This window comes from Lissotriton helveticus, chromosome 2_1 (assembly GCF_964261635.1).
Source record: "Lissotriton helveticus chromosome 2_1, aLisHel1.1, whole genome shotgun sequence".
NCBI classification, from domain to species: Eukaryota; Metazoa; Chordata; class Amphibia; order Caudata; family Salamandridae; genus Lissotriton; species Lissotriton helveticus.
The window spans coordinates 572613006-572631947 of NC_136059.1; the positions used below are offsets into that span (position 1 = coordinate 572613006).

An 18942-nucleotide genomic window follows, 5' to 3' on the forward strand; every position below is an offset into this window, starting at 1 on the left:
ACTTCCTTGTGATTGAGGTTTAACTTTCTGCTATCAAGTGCTGATTATCAAATGAATACTGAACGATTATACTTCTGCAAATTATATGTGAACAGTTATAGAAGATAAAGGAAGCAAGCAAGTTACGTAACAATATAATGACAATATCATCTAATTATTTTTGCAAACACAACTGACGCAGTTTAGAAATTGAAGCGCCGAGCACATTTACTAAGGGATGAGCACACCTCATTAGAATTACAGTCTTTTTCTGTAGATGCGGAGGCGTTGGTATTTGTTTAGCCTCTTCAAATCTTTCGTTGAACCTCAAAACGCCAGGCATTGTGGGAATAGTTAGTATCCAATGGGTGTGCGGGGTCGACTGTGGGAATAGTTATTATCCAATGGGTGTGCGGGGTCGACTGTAGTCATCTTTAACACCTAGAACGCTGCTTATCTCTGCGCTACTTTGCTACATTCAAGTGTTCAAGGTTGTGAGATTTTTAGCTACAGTCTGTGAGAAAGGGCGGAGTTTGGAAACAGAAAGAGTATTTGTAATTAGCAGAGAGATTCATCTTGAACGTGTTATTTCTCTAGAAGGGCTGCTGCTGCACGTGTGACCTGGGTCGGGTACAAACGGTGACATGCAGCCTGGAAGGTGACAGACAGAAAGCATACACAGATGTAAGTGCCAGTATGTAAATTCGCCGTGCATGCGCACACTGCATAAGCATTAGTCTTCCGGTGTTTGAAAGAACAGTGTTAATCTCGCTTCGAAAGTTGTTTTTCTCCAATGCAATAGATAGTGGCGGCTGGTGAACTATAAAGGTGGTAGGGCGTAAAACCAAATCCTAAACAGGCTGCCTGCATGGCTGAGTGAGCACAGCTGTCCCCATGCAGCTTTGGAGGGGTTGAAAGGGATTGCAAGAGTTACTGAGGAAATCGTCATATGTAACTACCTTGCTCTTTCCCTAGCCAACACAGAGCAGGGTATGCATGACAAAGTTACCCAAACTACAGTGCCTCAGAGTGAGAACTCCGAGGATGACTCTGCCAGAGCATTCTAGCGCTGTTTTTGAGTCACAGTTGTAATCGTATCTGAGACACCGAAGGTTTCATGCAAACTCGCTCAAAACGGGAGTGTGTATAAGGTCGAGTTATGACTCCCAGACAGTGCTTTAAGTGGGGGCGGCTATGGGGGGCTGAGCCCCCCAGTTTTTTTTGGAGGCCTCGAAATGGGGCTCTATTTTCGGGCCTCAAAGCTCAAAGGTAGGGTGAGCAGACGTCCTGGTTTTTTAGGTTTCGACCTGGCGAAAAGCTGCGCCGCGCAGCTTTTCGGCACAGGTCGAAATCTTTTGAGTTACACTGTGTGCTTTAGTTCAGCCTCTCTCTTCCATTGGCTAGCTCCATAAATGGAGGCTAGCCATTGGAAGAGAGAACTGTCCGTCATTTCCCGAGGCGATTGGTGGGCGTTCCCGACGATTCTTTCCCCCTCCACCCTTTTCGCATCGTCATCGGGCGGTGGGCGTGTTTATTTTTTTCTTCTTTCTGCGGCATCCTTCCTCACACCAGCCGGACGGCTCTCCATGTGAGGACGCATACCTGACCGGCTCTCTACTCCGAGCCGACACAATGGAAGGTGATTTGTTGCCAGTCTTTCTCGTGCAGCTCACAGGGCTCTCGGTACGAGGCCATGCTGTCCCCCTTGTGCTGGGAGAGAACAGGCGCTCCTTTCTTCCTATCTAAACACGGCCTTGGTGGTTTGCCTTTAATTCCGTACATGGCGCTTGCGTGCGAGCAGGGCTGGGTTTATTGCCATGGGTGTTAGGTTTGCTGTAATTTATCACATAAACATTTGCTCCAGTTTTCCGAAAAGAAACCGCAGCCCAGCCTGGCTGCTCCAGTGGCAGAACACGAAACTTCCCGAGCCCCGTTCAGCTGCAGGCCGCATCCGAGTCCCAGCTTTGTAAGCGGCTCTGGCCTCCAGGTCTTTGGACTCGCTCTCCCCGTGATGCTCACTCGCTGTCCCGGACCCGTCCCTTCCTGGATAGCGGTGGCACCCGGGAGGGGGGGAAAGGGAGGGGCCTGGTCCCTGGCCCCCTCGAGTGACCGTGCACCAAGGGCAGAATCAAGCAGCACCCCTGCTGTCCAGTGGGTGCCTCGACCTGATCCGGGGGGGGGGACCCCTCAAATTGCGAAGCTGGGATTATCCTTCCTTGTGCGGGGGCAGAGCGGCTCCTCGTAAGCTTTTAATTCTGCCCAAAGCTGCTGCGCCGCTTTGCCGTGAGACCTCATGTGCTGGTAAAAGAGCCCTCGGCTGCAAGGAATGCCTCGGCGCATCGCCGGCTCACGGCCTCAAAAAAGGGCCTTTGTGCGCCTGGCTCTGACCTCAGCTCCGAACTATGCCTCTCGCTGTCCGTGTGCCGTTAACCCACCCCCTCCCGCTGTCCGTGTTTAATGCTTGTTGGAGAGGGTTTCGGCTACAGAAGCACAAACGGAACTCTGAAAAGAACTGAATCTATTTTTTTTGTGCAAAGTGAATTTGGAAAGCGCTTCGTGATGGACTGTGTCCATTTTTGGAGAGCTAAATTAGCTGCTGCTGGGGCATTGTTTTTGTTGACGCAGTGTATAGGTTGTGAGGCCGTGCAGCTGCCACCGCAGTGGGCGAGCAGAGGAAGGAAGAGTTCTGGCCTCCGTTTCCCGGCTGTGGCATTCGTGCCCTGGGAGCCTTTCTCCTGATAGCGACCATCGGAAGCTGGAGACGGCAGAGTCCCCATGTCTGAAAGGCTCGGTGGTTTCTGAAGCTGTCCAGAAGGCTCTCTCTTCTCAAAGTTTACTGAAAGGTGTACTCACGGTAGGTGGGCAATGCTTCTTAAACTGCCACCGCAGTGGGCGAGCAGAGGAAGGAAGAGTTCTGGCCTCTGTTTCCTGGCAGTGCCTTTCACACTCATGCTTCCTCGCAGCATCTCGACAGTACTTAGCAGGGCCGAAAGAATGTTAAAAGTGAATGGGAAAGGGAGAAGTGCTTATTTTGTGTGTGTGATTCCCTTTTCCCCCCACCTCCTAAAGTTCAAGGGCTCAAAGATTGGTTGTAATGGCACAACTTCCAAATGCTGTGATTTTCGAAAAACAAGGCTGTGCAAACTCCATTCGACCCCATTCTAACACCTTGCAATTCCTTCATCTCACTTTTGCAGGTTCTGCCTCTTCATCACTGCTTTCTCCTTTTTATCGCCATTTTCAGTTTTTCTCTGACCCCCCCCCCCCCGCCCCCTTCTATGTTTTTTTGATGTCTGTTTCTTTCTGTCGTTCAAGGCCGTCAATGAAAAGTAAGTCACAGTCCCTAAAATGACTGCCACTTTGCACAACAGTTTAGGCAATTCTGAATTGGTTTTAAGTAAGGCGATGTCTTTATTTATTTATTTATTTGTATTTTTCTGGAGCTACACCTTTACCGTGGAGTACCCTGGCACTCACTGGTTTTATAGACAATACATCTGCTGAAATCTTTTTGAAAATGGATAGACGAAACATGTTGTTGTTAACAAAAAAGACACCTGTTTAGAGATTTAGTGCAATTGGGGTGAAATGACGTTTGAGTGTTTTGTGGCTAGATAAGAAAAGAAGATCTTTCCAGTCAAGCGACAGAAAGTTGCATTTGAAAAGGTTCTGTGTTAAGTGAGCAGAGAAAGGTGCTTTTGACACATTTTCAATAACTTCACACCCGAGGCCAGGCCTGATATTGGTATTCAGTTGAGCAGAGTGACTCTTTCTGAAAAGGACCTCTGCAGCTTGAAAATGTTTAGGGAACACATGGTCGCAATAGTGTTGATGAAGATGTGCATGAGGGCTTGCATATGTCAGTTTTAAATTGGTGAATTCAGTAGGGGAGGTATTTGTGCCAAGTGTTGATTATGCCACAAAACAAAATGAAGGTAGGTAGGTACGTACAACGTAGTATAGTTTAAACCACACGAAGAATGGTGGAGGGAGAGGAAGAACTCTTTGTAGATTACTAAGAGTTCTTTGGTCTAGTTATTTATAAAGTTTTGTTGGCCTGTAAGATGTAGTATCTAGAAGTTGAAGCCTGATTTGTTAATCAGTTGTGGACATGATTGTATATATGCACAGTAGTGGTTAAAGGGAGCAGTGGGCGTGCGTGTGACTGCTCCAGTGTGTGTGTATGTGACTGCTCCAGTATGTGTGTGTATGACTGCTCCAGTGTGTGTGTGTATGTGACTGCTCCAGAGTGTGTGTGTGACTGCTCCAGTGTGTGTGACTGCTCCAGTGTGTGTATGTGTGTGTGTATGTGACTGCTCCAAAATGTGTGCGTGTGTGACTGCTCGTGTGTGTGTGTATGTGACTGCTCCAGAGTGTGTGCGTGCGTCACTGCTCCAGTGTGTGTGTGTGCATGTGACTGCTCCAGAGTGTGTGTGTGTGTGTGCGACTGCTCCAGGGTGTGTGTGTGTGTATGTGACTGCTCCAGAGTGTGTGTGTATGTGACTGCTCCAGAGTGTGTGTGTATGTGACTGCTCCAGAGTGTGTGTGTATGTGACTGCTCCAGAGTGTGTGACTGCTCCAGTGTGTGGCTGGCTCTGGGTGTGTGTGGCTGGCTCTGGGTGTGTGTGGCTGGCTCTGGGTGTGTGTGTGTGGCTCTGGGTGTGTGTGTGTGTGTGTGTGGTAGTAATTGCTGTCTGCTGAGCTCGTCCGTAGGGTACAATAGGTCTCACATTTGCGAGAGATTAAGCTATTGGCAATGTAAATGACAATGCCATTTATTTATCTGTTTTCAAAACCAACACATACATACACATTTTGTCATTTACAATGCCAATAGCTCTAACTTTTCCAAAGGCGAAACCGTTGCATTTTAAATGCTTGTTGTTTAGTGTTACTAGTGTGGGTAACATGTCTTGATAGTGAAATACTGCCCATTTCGTTTTTCACTATTGAAAGGCTATCTTGCCCATAGGATAACATGGGGAAGGCTGTGTGACATGTTTCCCTGCATATCTTTCCATAACAGCAAGATAGACATATGGAATCTGGTATCCCTGAACTCCGAATTTAATAACACATCCTTTAGTGAAGATGGTTTTTAAATTCTAAGTTTGGAAATAGCATTTTTAGAAAGTGACTATTTTCCTGCTCAACCTTTCTGTGTGCTTCTGACTGGTTGTGTATTGACTGTCTGATTTGTGAGTGACAGGGACTTGGGGCAGCTCCAGGAGGCTGGTTGAGTCAGCACAAGGCTGAATAGACCCATCTGCATGTTGAGTGGTGGGAGAAGTAGCACCTGGGTCTCAATAGGGCTGTTCCTGCCTGCCACAATGCTGTCTCCACCTCTTGCGGTGCGTCTGATGGCCCTGGCTCGCACTCACAAAGAAAGAAGAGGTGCACTGACAGAGTGCACCCTGAACGGGTTTAGATTGGGTCCAGGACCCCTCACACAAGAAGCACAAAGACTTTTGGGGTATAAAAGTAGGACTGGAGCCCCAGTAAAAATAGATTAGGAAACTTTGTGATCAAGAAGGAATCTGTGCTGAGTGTCTGGGAGCTGACCTACAGTTGCTGTGATTGCTGAGGAAGAGACTGTCTGCTGTGTGCTGTGTCCCCCTAACTTGAAGAGGAGCTGTGCTGTGTGCTTTGCCCCTCTGAGGCCTGCCTTTTTTCAAGGGCCTAAGAAGAACTGGGAACTCAGAGATACAAAAGTTCTTCAGCACCCACCCTTCCAGCTGCTGTGTGGGTCTCTGCGCTGTGCCTTCGTGAAGCTGCCCCCCTGTGAAATCTGTCTCGGTATGCTCATCGGCACACAGCTGGGGCGTAAGGTCGTGAGGCCTGCTCTGCCTCAAACGTGATCTGCCCCAGGATCGAGTCCCTCGTGCTCTGTGTGTGCGGATTAACGCACCGCTGAAGAACTTTGGAGCGCCTGCTTTGCCCCCGAGCGCTGTGTGTGCATTGACTCCACCGTCCCCCCTCGAGCTGTGTTGTGTGCCCGAGGCCGGGTTCGCCGCTCTGACAAGGAGCCTTGACACCCTGCCAGTATTCACCACCACCTGCCCGGGATCGTCATTTCCGATACACGCTCCAATTGGTCACAGCAACGAGGATTTCCCCCAGCAAATCAGAGGTTCATCAGGCGGAGCTACTTTGCATCTGGAGAGGTGCGGGGCGTCCCCTAGCAACCGGGGTTCCCTCGCGCTCGTCATGGAGGAAAGGAGCTGCCTGAACCTGAGGCCGAGGCTCGTCCCATCGGCTAAAGCGGCTTTACCGGAGATCAGCGCAGACCTTCACATCCTAAGGTAACCAGTTACAGGACTTTGCACAGGGGGGGAGATTATGATCCCACGAGCTACTGGCAGGCCTGCCTTCTCTTTACAGGTCGCCCTGTTGCTACTTACGTGTCAGTCGCATAACGAAACCTAAGGGGGCCCCCCCTGCAAAGTACCTGGGGGATCCCCTCTGACCACACTCAGGAGCTTGGGGAGCCCCGCATCGTGGGGTCTGTGGGGGGCCTTTGTTACCCCACTGGGGAAAGATCCATATTCAAAACTTTTTCTGGACTTTAGCCCAAAAGCTGCCCTCACTTTCCAGATTATAATTCAGTTCACATCTGGTTGGCAGCCCTCGCAGTTGCTCATTGATGCCCTCTATTTCTTGGGTCACCGTTAGCACCTCTCCTGCCATGCCCCTTTGTAGTGCTGCTTCTTGCCTACTTTATTTGGTGGGTCTTACAAGTGTGTTTGCAGCAGTGCGCCGGGTCCTTCAGTCAGATTCCTGGCATGCCCACGGGTCACTGTTGTACCACTCACTGCTGAAGCCAGTACGGCTTGTTTCATAAGGAATCTATTCCTTGTTATATGCCCAGTATTATCTGTACAGCACATGCCCTCAATCCTACAGCAAGTCAGCTTTCCTCCCCTTGTAACACCAAGACAGAGGATGCTGTCTCTTGAAATAGAGCTGCGCAAAGGAGGTGGGCTCCAGCTCGCCATTGCTCTTCTGCTCCCATTCCCTGGTTCTCAGTTGACGAGAGCAAATTCAAGAATTTTCCTCTTTTCCATGGTAGAAGTAACTCTGTTGATCTTAATCCAAATCAGTTTTACCAAAGTGTGTCTGTAAGTATCAATAAACAATGTGCCCTGGATTCTGAGAAAGTACTTACAGCCAGCTTCAGTGTGCTAGAGGCAGGCAACTTGCCTTCTGGTGATGAATGCATTCTTTATGGTGAAACAGAGATCCAGAAACTGTATTCAGAGTTCAAGCTGCCAGCAAGAGATACTATCCAAGCTTTTAGACTTTTCAAAGATTTTGGTGGAAAGAAAACCCCTGAAGCATTAAAAAAGTTAGTAGCTTGCATGGAAACCCTGCCAGCAAGTAATGCGGATTGCGAGAGAGGTTTCAGCGCAATGAACTTAATTGCTAGTCCAACAAGGGCCTCTCTTCTTGTAGAGACCATTTCTTCATGCTCATGGGTAAAACTCAATAGTCCTCCATTTGAAACATTTGACGCAAAGCTGTATGTAAAGAGTTGGCTGGCAAAAGGTAGAAGGTCTGCTGAAGAAAATTGTTGTGAGAACCCCCAGCCAAATAGACACAGTGAATATCTTCAAGGGTTTTGGGAAATCCTGCAATAGATTTCCAAGTAATGTAAATAATGTTTGATATTTTATGGATTATACTTAATAAATATACTTTTTTGCCTATTTTATTATCCTTTGCTGGATGCGACTTCATGATTTTCTAATGCACACAATGCTAGTTATCTTGATTTAGACCACCCCCCTACTCGTATAGGCCGCACCCCTTTAAGAAATTTGCCACGCCCCTTTTAGACCACCCCAGTTTTTTCCCACTTAAAGCCCTGCTCCCAGACTTTGTTTGGGAACGAGACATCCACAAGACGTGTGCCTAAGACACCAGTGGCAGCTTCCTAGATACTCTGATGACTGTGTCTGAGACAACTAGAAGACTGAGAATACTTTGTCTGCGACTGAAACACTCAAGGACTGTTTCTGTGACACCCTGGTAATTGTGTCTTATGCACCCAAGGGCTCAAACTAAGACAGCAAAGGACTTTGTCTGAAAATGAGAGGCCTGTAGGACTTCCTTGGAGGATGGCTGTGCATGAGGCATTCATATCTGTTTCCAAGAAACGCTGGTGATCGTGTATGAGGCATTCTGATGGCTCGGACTGGTAGACCCTCAGATACTGTCATACATCTGAATCCTAAACTTAGACTTCAGGCCTAACCTTAAATGTCTGGTCTAAACTTAGGCTTCTGGTCTAAATTTAAACTTCGGTTCTAAGTTTACGCTTGTGAATCTGGCCGAGTTACCTCGTGAGTGTATATGGGACACCTTGAGCACCTCAGAACAGGACATCCTGAGGAAAGGTGAACAAAACATCTGGAAGACAGTGATTGACAGTGAGACACTCTAAGAATTACTAGCCAGCTGGGAGCAATCCATCCTCTAGATGTCTCTTGTAGGCACAGACCTCCAGATGACTTACTTCAAGCACTCGGGACTGTTTCTGAGATACCTCTGTGACTATGCCCATCCTGGGAACTCAGACTAAGGCCCAAAGAGAGGCTCTGTGTCAGTCTTACACATGCAGAGTCTGTGCTGAGAATGCCAAAGGGGTACACATATTGGTAACATGCAAAAGCTTATCATCTTCCACAAAAATGTCAATGTGCTCTAGGCTGGGTCACAAGAAAACAAAAATGATGAACTTCTAAAAAATCCAGATTTATGTGATACATCAGACTGTGAAAGACAAAGGCATGGACTTTACATTGACTGCATTTGGCTGACTTCAGGAAGGCAAAGCTCTCATGTTTACCAGTTCCGTATGTGAGAAGCTCACCCAGTCTAGTCTTTCCCTTTGGCTTCCTAGGATTTGTAGTCCTGCTGATAAACCTATAAAATTGGGACTACAGCTCAGAGAATGGCAAAGGGGAAAGTTTGGACTCAATGAAACTTGAAAGTTCTGGGAATGTCTTGCCTCTAGACCAGTTTTTTATGTGGGATATAAAAGGTGTTAGGGCTTTAAAAAGGGCCTGGCGAAGCATGAGGAGCCAACAAAGTTTTACAAAAGGGGTGACATATGTAACGAAAGGCTTGGACTAACATTTTAACTAGAATGTTGTGCTTTGTAAATTCGTAATGTATCCTAGTCAAGAAAGAATAAATTAAATCTGACAGGAACAAAATATATATAATAATCAATAAAGCACTGTACAAGATCTGTTGAAACTTTGTGCCGAAGCAAGTGTCTCTATTTTGGCAAGAGTTTTTCCCGAGTATTGTGCCCAAAAGGCTCTTACTTCATGGGGAATATTTCTCAGAAACTATACTAAAAAGCCAAATGCAAATCTATAGCAAGGAAGGAGGACAAGGCACGTGTAAAGCATTACCACTGGGAAATTATGCATTTTAGAAATGCTAAATACTAATAACTAACAAAAGCATTAGCATAACATGTTGTTATAGTCTTGCTTTACACTCTGTTAGCCTCTTGTCTCTGGCAGCAGTTTAAGCATCGTAATATTATGGACAGTACTCTTCATGTAGACTGTTTTGACACACACTATTTCTGCTGGCAGTGCTTTTTTGTGATTCTTGAATGAAACCCCAACCTGGAAATAAATTCAACATAACGTTAAATATTTAAGAAATGTCACACACTCATGATCAGCGTTCAAACGTCTACCCCATTCTGCTGAAGGCACAGCGCATTTGTTAGATCAGAGTGTAATAAGTATAGTTGTAGCCGAAGGTAAGTTGATTAAGTAGATTTATTAGATCTTCAGTACAGGATTACATGAAGAATTAGGTCTTAAGTAAGGAACATAGAAAGCCCCACCAGGAGCACCTCCCTTGCTGCTCAGCCCAATCTCTCAACTGATATCCATCCACTAGGCATCCTCCACATTCTATCATTACCTCACACATACCAACATTCCACCATTCCTCCACACTGGCTGAGCAGCAAGACCGGTAAGCAGGGGAAGATACATAGCACCTAAACCAAGATACCACACAGAGCAGTGACATAACACAAGCACCTGCAGCCCCTGTGACGCAGGGGGCCCCAACCTTTCAGGGGGAAGGGGGGCAATCCTTCAGGGGGAGGCCTTTGCATTTTAAGACCAATTGATATCTTTGATATATGGGAGTCTCGGGGTCCTCTGTTGCCATTCTGTCGCGGTGGGGGGGGGGGGGGGGGTGGAAGGGCATAATTTTACACTGTCACTATTAGTACACTCAAAATGAACTTGTAGTGCCTGCCCTCTGATGCTTTATGTCAGGAATGTGCAGATGCAGGTGAACAGGGGAGTAGGCTCTCACACTAGTTAAAATATGCAATAATGCAACAGACCCCACACAAGATACTCAAGTCTCACCTACCGGCAATACCAAACGTACTTCAGCTTAAAATAAACATTGGCTCAGGAAAGGTGGCTGAATTAACACACAAATGAAAGGATCACCTAGGAGGAAAGTTCACCAAACAAAACATGCATAACTGCTGATGATCTACTACCAGAATAAACTGCGTGTGCCATAAGTTATTCAACAATGTGACTGAAAGAAGGCATGTCTTTTTCATGTTTAAATTCATTAAGAAAAAGTAAAAAAAAAATGTTCCTTCCAGAAAGGGACAGCCAACTTTAAACAAAAATGTGACGCATCAGAAGCCCTTTATTGCCTACTGGCGACAGAAAAAAAAACATTCCAGTTTTAGAGGGCAACATGGTATATTGGTGTTGGAAGTAGGAGTGGGGGGGTGCTGGAGCACCCCCAATATAACCATGTTGGAGTTCTGAAGGTGAATGAGTAACTCCGTTGCACTGGAGATTTTAGGGTTCAGAAGTTGGGAGCACTCGCACTTCATAAAACGCTAAAGCTTGTTTACTTTCTGCTAGTCATCCAAAAAATGAAAGAATAGTGGCCATCAGTTAGTTTAAAGAAAAAAAAAAAACCTCAAGCTTTCTCTTTTTCCTCTGTGCGTGTTGAGGATGGTACTGACAAAAGTGAACCAGGCATTCCTTGAAATAAAGGCCTGGTAGGAGCATATTTCAAGGTCAGTTTTTCTTTTTTTTTCCTGGAGGTTCTTAGCGCCTTAATGATGACATGGGCCCATTAACCTGCTTTAGACCACCTCTCTCTGTGTCCCCGATTGACCACAGTTACCTGACAAACTAAATTGCAGCCATCCTGCAATCACCGGTGCTGCTTGCTTAATTGGTGAGGCATGTGTGCCGCAGACCACGTTGTGGACAGCCGGCCTCATGTGCACCTCCAGCATTTCGCAACTCTTCCCAGAATGTTGTGGGGCCATTGAGGCTTGTTCCCACCCCACCCTGTCACACTTTAGGAAATGAGTGGGCTGCAGTGGTACTTAGTACACCCTCACTGATTGACAAGCAGCCTTGGAAACACAGGGCTTCTGTTTAAAGTGCCCAGGCTGTTTTCAGCCAGCGAGGCTGCAGTGCATTCTCAGGGGCAGGGCCTTGCAGTACTGTAGGCCACTGGAGGCCAGGGCTGATATCTGGTAAGCCCTATAAATCCTACGACGGCCGGCACTTGCGTTCTGACACATGTACCTGTTGAAAGTGCCTAGGTTTGACTGACCGTCGCGCAGAGTGAGGGTCATAATCTCTGAAGGGTGAGTGCAGGAAAGTGCCTCTTTTTTGCATGGTTACCCCCTAACTTTTTGCCAGATACATGATGCCAATTTGACTAGGTGTGTCCTGGGTCCCTACCAATTGGGTTCCCAGGTTCTGTGTTCTTTCACAAAAACTGCACCTTTGTCCCCATTATTAGCACTCCGTTGGGCCACATGTAAGTCTCTTTTAAGAGGTACCCCTGATACCAAGGGCCTTGTGACCAGAGAGGGCCGCAGCATGTATTATACCCCCCCCAGAGACCCTTCACCTGAACACCCACACACTGCTATTGCAGGCTGCGTGTTTTGGTGTGGACTAAACTGAAGAGCTGAGATGACACCCATCCCTGGGTGCCGAGCCCACCAACACTGCCCGTGGCATGGCTAATTCACCCCTATTGCAGGCCTTACAGCCCTAAAGGCAGGGTGCACCATACCATTGGTGAGGGCACAGCTGCATGAGCAATATGCACCTACAGTATCTGTGTCATTCACAGGCGTTGTAGGTGCAGTAAAACCACTTTGAGTATAGGGGCCGGGAGGTTGTCATCACGAACTCCACAGCCCCAAAATGGCTCCACTGAAAACTGATACCATAGTGGGATTTAATCTAAAATGCACTCAGATGGCATCTTGGAGGATTTAATCTAAAATGCACTCAGATGGCATCTTAGAGATGCCCCCTGAAAAATGACCAGCCCTGGTATAATTCTTGACTCTCCACCAGCCACCACCAGACAGATTTCTGGACCGCTGGGCGGGGAGCCACAGTCTCTGGGTCCTGAAACAAAGCCCTTCCTATGCAGAGTTGTCACGTCTCCTCTCCCAGGATAGGCAGGGGCCACGAACAGGAAGCTTCAAAGGCCTGCCACCTTTAACTACCCCCAGCCTTTTGCTGCTATCAGCAACTGGTCTCCACCGGTTCTGACCCCAACATTGGTCCGGAGAATCAGTGGGAAATCCTAGCCAGGAAGGGAGGTGTCCCCACCTTTGCCAACACCACCTCTCAGGTGGGGTGGTGAAGTGAAGCACACATCTGAGTCCCCTCCATCTTGAAGATGAGGGGACTCACCCAATCTGGAAGAGGCATATGCCCCCTCCCACTGGAGGGTGGCATAATAAGGGTGTAGACACTCCAGAGAAGGGACCCATTGGTCCCTGTAACACCCCTGAATCTAGTATTTAGGGGCACCCCTGAACCTTGCCTCTTCATTTACGACAACCTAAGGAGAAGAAGAGCTGTGCAGCAGTGGGGAAGATGGTGAAAACAACTGACTTGGCCCCAGCCCTACCGACCTGTCTCCTTCTCCAGCAAACCTGCTTCCAGAAACCAACGTGGACCGCAGCCAGCAACCTCAAGACTCCTGTCATCCTTTGACACCGGATTTGTCCACCAAAGCAAATATCCCCAGTCTCCGGATCCGCAACACTGAACCACTCTGTACCCGACGTCCATGAGTACGAGTGAGCCACTTACCCTGAGATGTCTCACCGGCGATGCTGACCTCTCCAAGACCACTTCTCGATGATTTCAGCCACTGTTTGAAGGCTCCCCCGACCGCAGAAGGACCCAGCTAAGGAAACCGGACACCAAAAGGTACCCCATAATCTTCCGCCCAACTTTGGGGAGCCCAGCTGACGGTGCCCAGGTGTTCCCCAGCTATCCAACTTACCTGCCCAGCCATTGGTCATCCTCGTCCAGCCTCCTAGTCCAAGTCTGCAGCATTTGTTCCCAACCAATGTTCTCCATTGGTTTGCATTTTAGCCCGACGCCTACTATGCACCCTGCCGCCCGAGTGCAGCTGGAGTTGCATATTTGGTACCTACTTGTGGCCTCCTTTGTGCCTATTTTTGATCCCCGGGCCCTGACCCAGAAACCGCAGGTACCTACCTGCCTATCCGAGTGCCCCCTGTCTCCATAGCACTACACTGAGCCCCAACCTCTTCTTTGACCTCTGCACCTGGCAACCCCTGTGCTGCTGAGGGCGCACTCTTCTTATCTACCTGTCTCTGCCCTGTGTAAGTGCTACCAGCCTGAAACTAAACTCAAAACAGAGTACTTACGTGGAGTCACTAACCTTGTTTTCCTCCATAGGAATACATTGAACTGAAACATTACCCTGTATTGCCTATCTTTATCATTGCAAATTCTGAGATCTGTAATTGTTTGACATTTACAGAAAGCTTTCTTAAAATTGTAAATTTACTGCATTTACAAAATCATACCACATTCTTGAAACATATTGTATTGCCAGTGACACACTGTGTAACTTACCTGCACTAGGTGATCCTTGGTTCTGGTAATAAAAACGGATGTACGTAGTTACAACGCATGCTGTTACAACGCAGGCCATTACGACGCAACTTTTACAACGCAAGGCGTTACAACGACTTGCGTTGGGGGGCGCTGGATAGTGAATACTTTATTTACTATTCCAACTCCAGTCCCCGTGGATAGTAGGGAAGGTGTTGGATAGTAAATTAACCTATTCCCTATCCTAGAGCGCCCCCCAGCGCAAGTCGTTGTAATGACTTGCGTTGTAAAAGTTGCGTCGTAATGGTAGTGCGGAGTAACAGTTGCGTTGTAAAGGATGTTTTCCAATAAAAACCCTAACTAACCTGCTTTCTATATAAACAATTGGTCTGGATTCAGTCTTTGAGTGTGCAACATCATTATTTGCCTGAGTGTGTACAACAAATGCCTAACACTACCCTCTGATAAGCCTTGCTGCTCAACCACACTACCACAAAAGAGAGTAAGGTGTTATCCCCCTTAACCTCTGCTGTTCCACTGGGGATTCACTGGACTCTGTGCACACTATACCTTACTTTGATATTGTATATACAGGGCAAGCTTCTTACTTTCGTGGATCAACTGTGGGGTCTACAACTTTGCATTTGTTGGACCATTTGGTCAACACCTGATCACACGACTACAATCCAAAAATTGCCTTTAGTACAACTTATTTTTGAATTTTCAATTTTTCTAAATTATTAAAAGTCTCGTTAGGGCCTTGGTTAAATCCCTTTAGCATAGAATAGGACTCAGGTGAAAAAACTCTTTTTTGATTGGATGTCTTCGAAAAGGGCCCTTAAGGAAAAGGGGAAACCGTCTGTCATGGCGCATTGCCTGTTGGAAAAAATCATGCAGAATGGAACCATACCTGGAGGTGATGCATAATGCGCAGGAAAGATTCTACATGACTCGTTTCAGGTTAAATCTCCTACACCATCTACTTGCCGTCCCCGCTGGTTTCACAAAATCAGTGGAGTTGAAGGGTACCTGCGGCTGCGACACTAGGTCTCCGCAGGATACCCTTAATTTTATTTTATTATGCCCCTTTTATTCAGTCCCTAGGCGTAAGTTTTTAGTAGGGATCCTGAAAAAAATGAAGCTGAGATAGGCGAAAGCAGCCTTAATTTTTTGCAAGAAGCTTCAGATCCCCACACTTTAATATGTATAATAAGCTTCATCAAGATGGCAATGAGACTCAGGAACACACGAGAAGTAGTGGACTCTAACAACTTGTAAACCTAGTCCCGGACTCCAGTAAAACCCCACTAACGAATGTGTTGCCCCATTTTGTAGGACATTTTATATTCCCTTTTTAACTTGTCTTTTTTTAAAAATCAATGTTTTAAAAAAAAATGTATGTTTATCTTTCATGCTCTTTTATGGTATCTTTTGAAGTGCTGAATAAAGGTATTTGACTTGACTTGAAATTCCTTTAGCATTTAAAAAAAACAAAAAACTAACAACTCACTGTAGCTGAGTGCAGCTGGAGTTGCATATTTGGTACCTATTTGTGGCCTCCTTTGTGCCTATCTTTGATCCCCGGGCCCTGACCCAGAAACCGCAGGTACCTACCTGCCTATCCGAGTGCCCCCTGTCTCCATAGCACTACACTGAGCCCCAACCTCTTCATTGACCTCTGCACCTGGCCACCCCTGTGCCGCTGAGGGCGCACTCTTCTTACCTACCTGTCTCTGCCCTGTGTAAGTGCTACCAGCCTGAAACTAAACTACAAAACAGAGTACTTGCCTGGAGTCACTAACCTTGTTTTCCTCCATAGGAATACATTGAACTGAAACATTACCCTGTATTGCCTATCTTTATCATTGCAAATTCTGAGATCTGTAACTGTTTGACATTTACAGAAAGCTTTCTTAAAATTGTAAATTTACTGCATTTACAAAATCATACCACATTCTTGAAACATATTGTATTGCCAGTGACACACTGTGTAACTTACCTGCACTAGGTGATCCTTGGTTCTGGTAATAAAAACGGATGTACGTAGTTACAACGCATGCTGTTACAACGCAGGCCATTACGACGCAACTTTTACAACGCAAGGCGTTACAACGACTTGCGTTGGGGGGCGCTGGATAGTGAATACTTTAATTTACTATTCCAACTCCAGTCCCCGTGGATAGTAGGGAAGGTGTTGGATAGTAAATTAACCTATTCCCTATCCTAGAGCGCCCCCCAGCGCAAGTAGTCGAAATGACTTGCGTTGTAAAAGTTGCGTCGTAATGGTAGTGCGGAGTAAAGGATGTTTTCCAATAAAAACCCTAACTAACCTGCTTTCTATATAAACAATTGGTCTGGATTCAGTCTTTGAGTGTGCAACATCATTATTTGCCCGAGTGTGTACAACAAATGCCTAACACTACCCTCTGATAAGCCTTGCTGCTCAACCACACTACCACAAAAGAGAGTAAGGTGTTATCCCCCGTAACCTCTGCTCTTCCACTGGGGATTCACTGGACTCTGTGCACACTATACCTTACTTTGATATTGTATATACAGAGCAAGCTTCTTACTTTCGTGGATCAGCTGTGGGGTCTACAACTTTGCATTTGTTGGACCATTTGGTCAACACCTGATCACACGACTACAATCCAAAAATTGCCTTTAGTACAACTTATTTTTGAATTTTCAATTTTTCTAAATTATTAAAAGTCTCTTTAGGGCCTTGGTTAAATCCCTTTAGCATAGAATAGGACTCGGTGAAAAAACTCTTTTTTGAATGGATGTCTTTGAAAAGGGCCCTTAAGGAAAAGGGGAAACCGTCTGTCATGGCACATTGCCTGTTGAAAAAATCATGCAGAATGGAACCATACCTGGTGGTGATGCATAATGCGCAGGAAAGATTCTACATGACTCGTTTCAGGTTAAATCTCCTACACCATCTACTTGCCGTCCCCGCTGGTTTCACAAAATCAGTGGAGTTGAAGGGTACCTGCGGCTGCGACACTAGGTCTCCGCAGGATACCCTTAATTTTATTTTATTATGCCCCTTTTATTCAGTCCCTAGGCGTAAGTTTTTAGTAGGGATCCTGAAAAAAATGAAGCTGAGATAGGCGAAAGCAGCCTTAATTTTTTTGCAAGAAGCTTCAGATCCCCACACTTTAATATGTATAATAAGCTTCATCAAGATGGCAATGAGACTCAGGAACACACGAGAAGTAGTGGACTCTAACAACTTGTAAACCTAGTCCCGGACTCCAGTAAAACCCCACTAACGAATGTGTTGCCCCATTTTGTAGGACATTTTATATTCCCTTTGTAACTTGTCTTTTTTTAAAAATCAATGTTTTAAAAAAAAAAATGTATGTTTATCTTTCGTGCTGTTTTATGGTATCTTTTGAAGTGCCGAATAAAGGTATTTGACTTGACTTGAAATCCCTTTTAGCATTTAAAAAAAAACAAAAAAAACTAACAACTCACTGTAGCTAGGGAAAAGTGTTTAGAAGTTTTTGACCACTTATACAAAGATCCCAACTACGACTACAGTAATAGCTGACATAGAGAATATGGAGGAGCTCGACCTCACCTCTTACCTCCATCTGGAGATGAGTGAGTTATGGTCTTTATGCAAACAAAAGAAAATACCAATGGTGTCCCGTCCTTCCAAGGTCGAACTCCAGGAGCTCTTGGCAGAATACTCCAGCAACCTCCCTTCTCAGAGGGAAGATTCCCCTTACCCCCTCAAAAATAGATGAAACTAGTGATGGGGAGAACAAACTCCAACCTCCCTCACTGGATAGTGAGAACAGGCCTAATGTGTCCCTGACACCAAGGATAGTACTCACTTCACCTAGAACCCACACAGGTAGGTCAGGTCTTGGTGAGATCACGGAGGACAGCCTCAGTGAAGAGGACATCCTTCTAGCAAGGTTGACCAAAAGGTTAGACCTAGAGTCCAGACTCCTGGCTCTAGAGAAAGGAAGAACAGAGATAGGCTTACCTCGATCAATGGTGGCAGCAATATTAAACGTAGGGAAAAAGAGAGTTCTGATGACCCTAAAATCCCCAATGGAATTGTCCCCAAATATGAGGAAGGTGATGACATGACCGAATGCTTGACAGCTTTGAGAGGGCCTGTGGAATGAGGCAAGTGAAGAAGGCTCAACTGGGGAGCCTTACTTTGGTAACTGTACTTGAGTTCAAGTGAACCACTTACCCTCAGACGTCTCCCCGGCGATCCTAACTTTGTCTTAACCAGTAGCTGACCTCTCCAAGACCCCTTCTCGAAGGGTCCCCCTGACTGCGGCCGGACCCAGATAAGGAAACTGAATTAAACATTCAGAAAAAAGTACGAGGTAGCTATTCAGACAGAACTTGAAGTAGGAGTGGAGCCCTGTCGCCCAAATAAAGTAAATGCCCCTGATATGGATAGCACTCTTATTATGTCTACGTTAGATGGGGGGGGGATATATAGCACACGAGTGAGGTGTACGTGGGCAGTGCTGGAAGCAAAAATATACTTCTGGAACCCATAAGTTGGGGAGTGTCAAGGTGTGGCATCAGAAAGGGGGTGGAGTCATAAGGGAGAGAATCATTTTCAGTTCTATTAAGGGCACTGGGTGAGGATCCTGCTTCTCTTTCCTTATCTACTGAACACTACATTTCGAATGAGCCCCACAGCCCATACTTCATCAATCAGGACCCACTCATCCCTATATAATGTACTGGAACCCAACTCAAACGTGAGCCTATTTTGTCCAAATGATTCGGGAAAAGTCCAAGCAGATACACCCCGACAATCCGGAACACCCGCAACAACAGCAACACATGGGGAATCGACCAACCAAGGACATACATCATCTAGGTTGGTTTGGAATCCGTGCATGTGAAATAGAAAAATGCACCATACTGCTTGCCTCCAGCAAGATAAAGTCAATCAATGGGTAGGAGGATAAGAAACCTCGACAATGTCGTCTTAGTGAATATGCAGAACATTGATACTGAAACTGTTGTATCCTAGCAATGTTTCCTA

The 18942-nt window shown here is 46.3% G+C and overlaps 1 protein-coding gene across 1 annotated transcript in view; it reads left to right on the forward strand.

Annotated features, from left to right (window-relative positions):
• Positions 1-393: 393 nt before the first annotated feature.
• Positions 394-18942, forward strand: part of GFM2 (GTP dependent ribosome recycling factor mitochondrial 2) — a 316398-nt gene continuing 297849 nt past the window's right edge. The window contains exon 1 of the mRNA XM_078675255.1: positions 394-663. The gene's annotated coding sequence lies outside the window, so the exon portion shown is untranslated. The remainder of the gene's footprint in view (positions 664-18942) is intronic.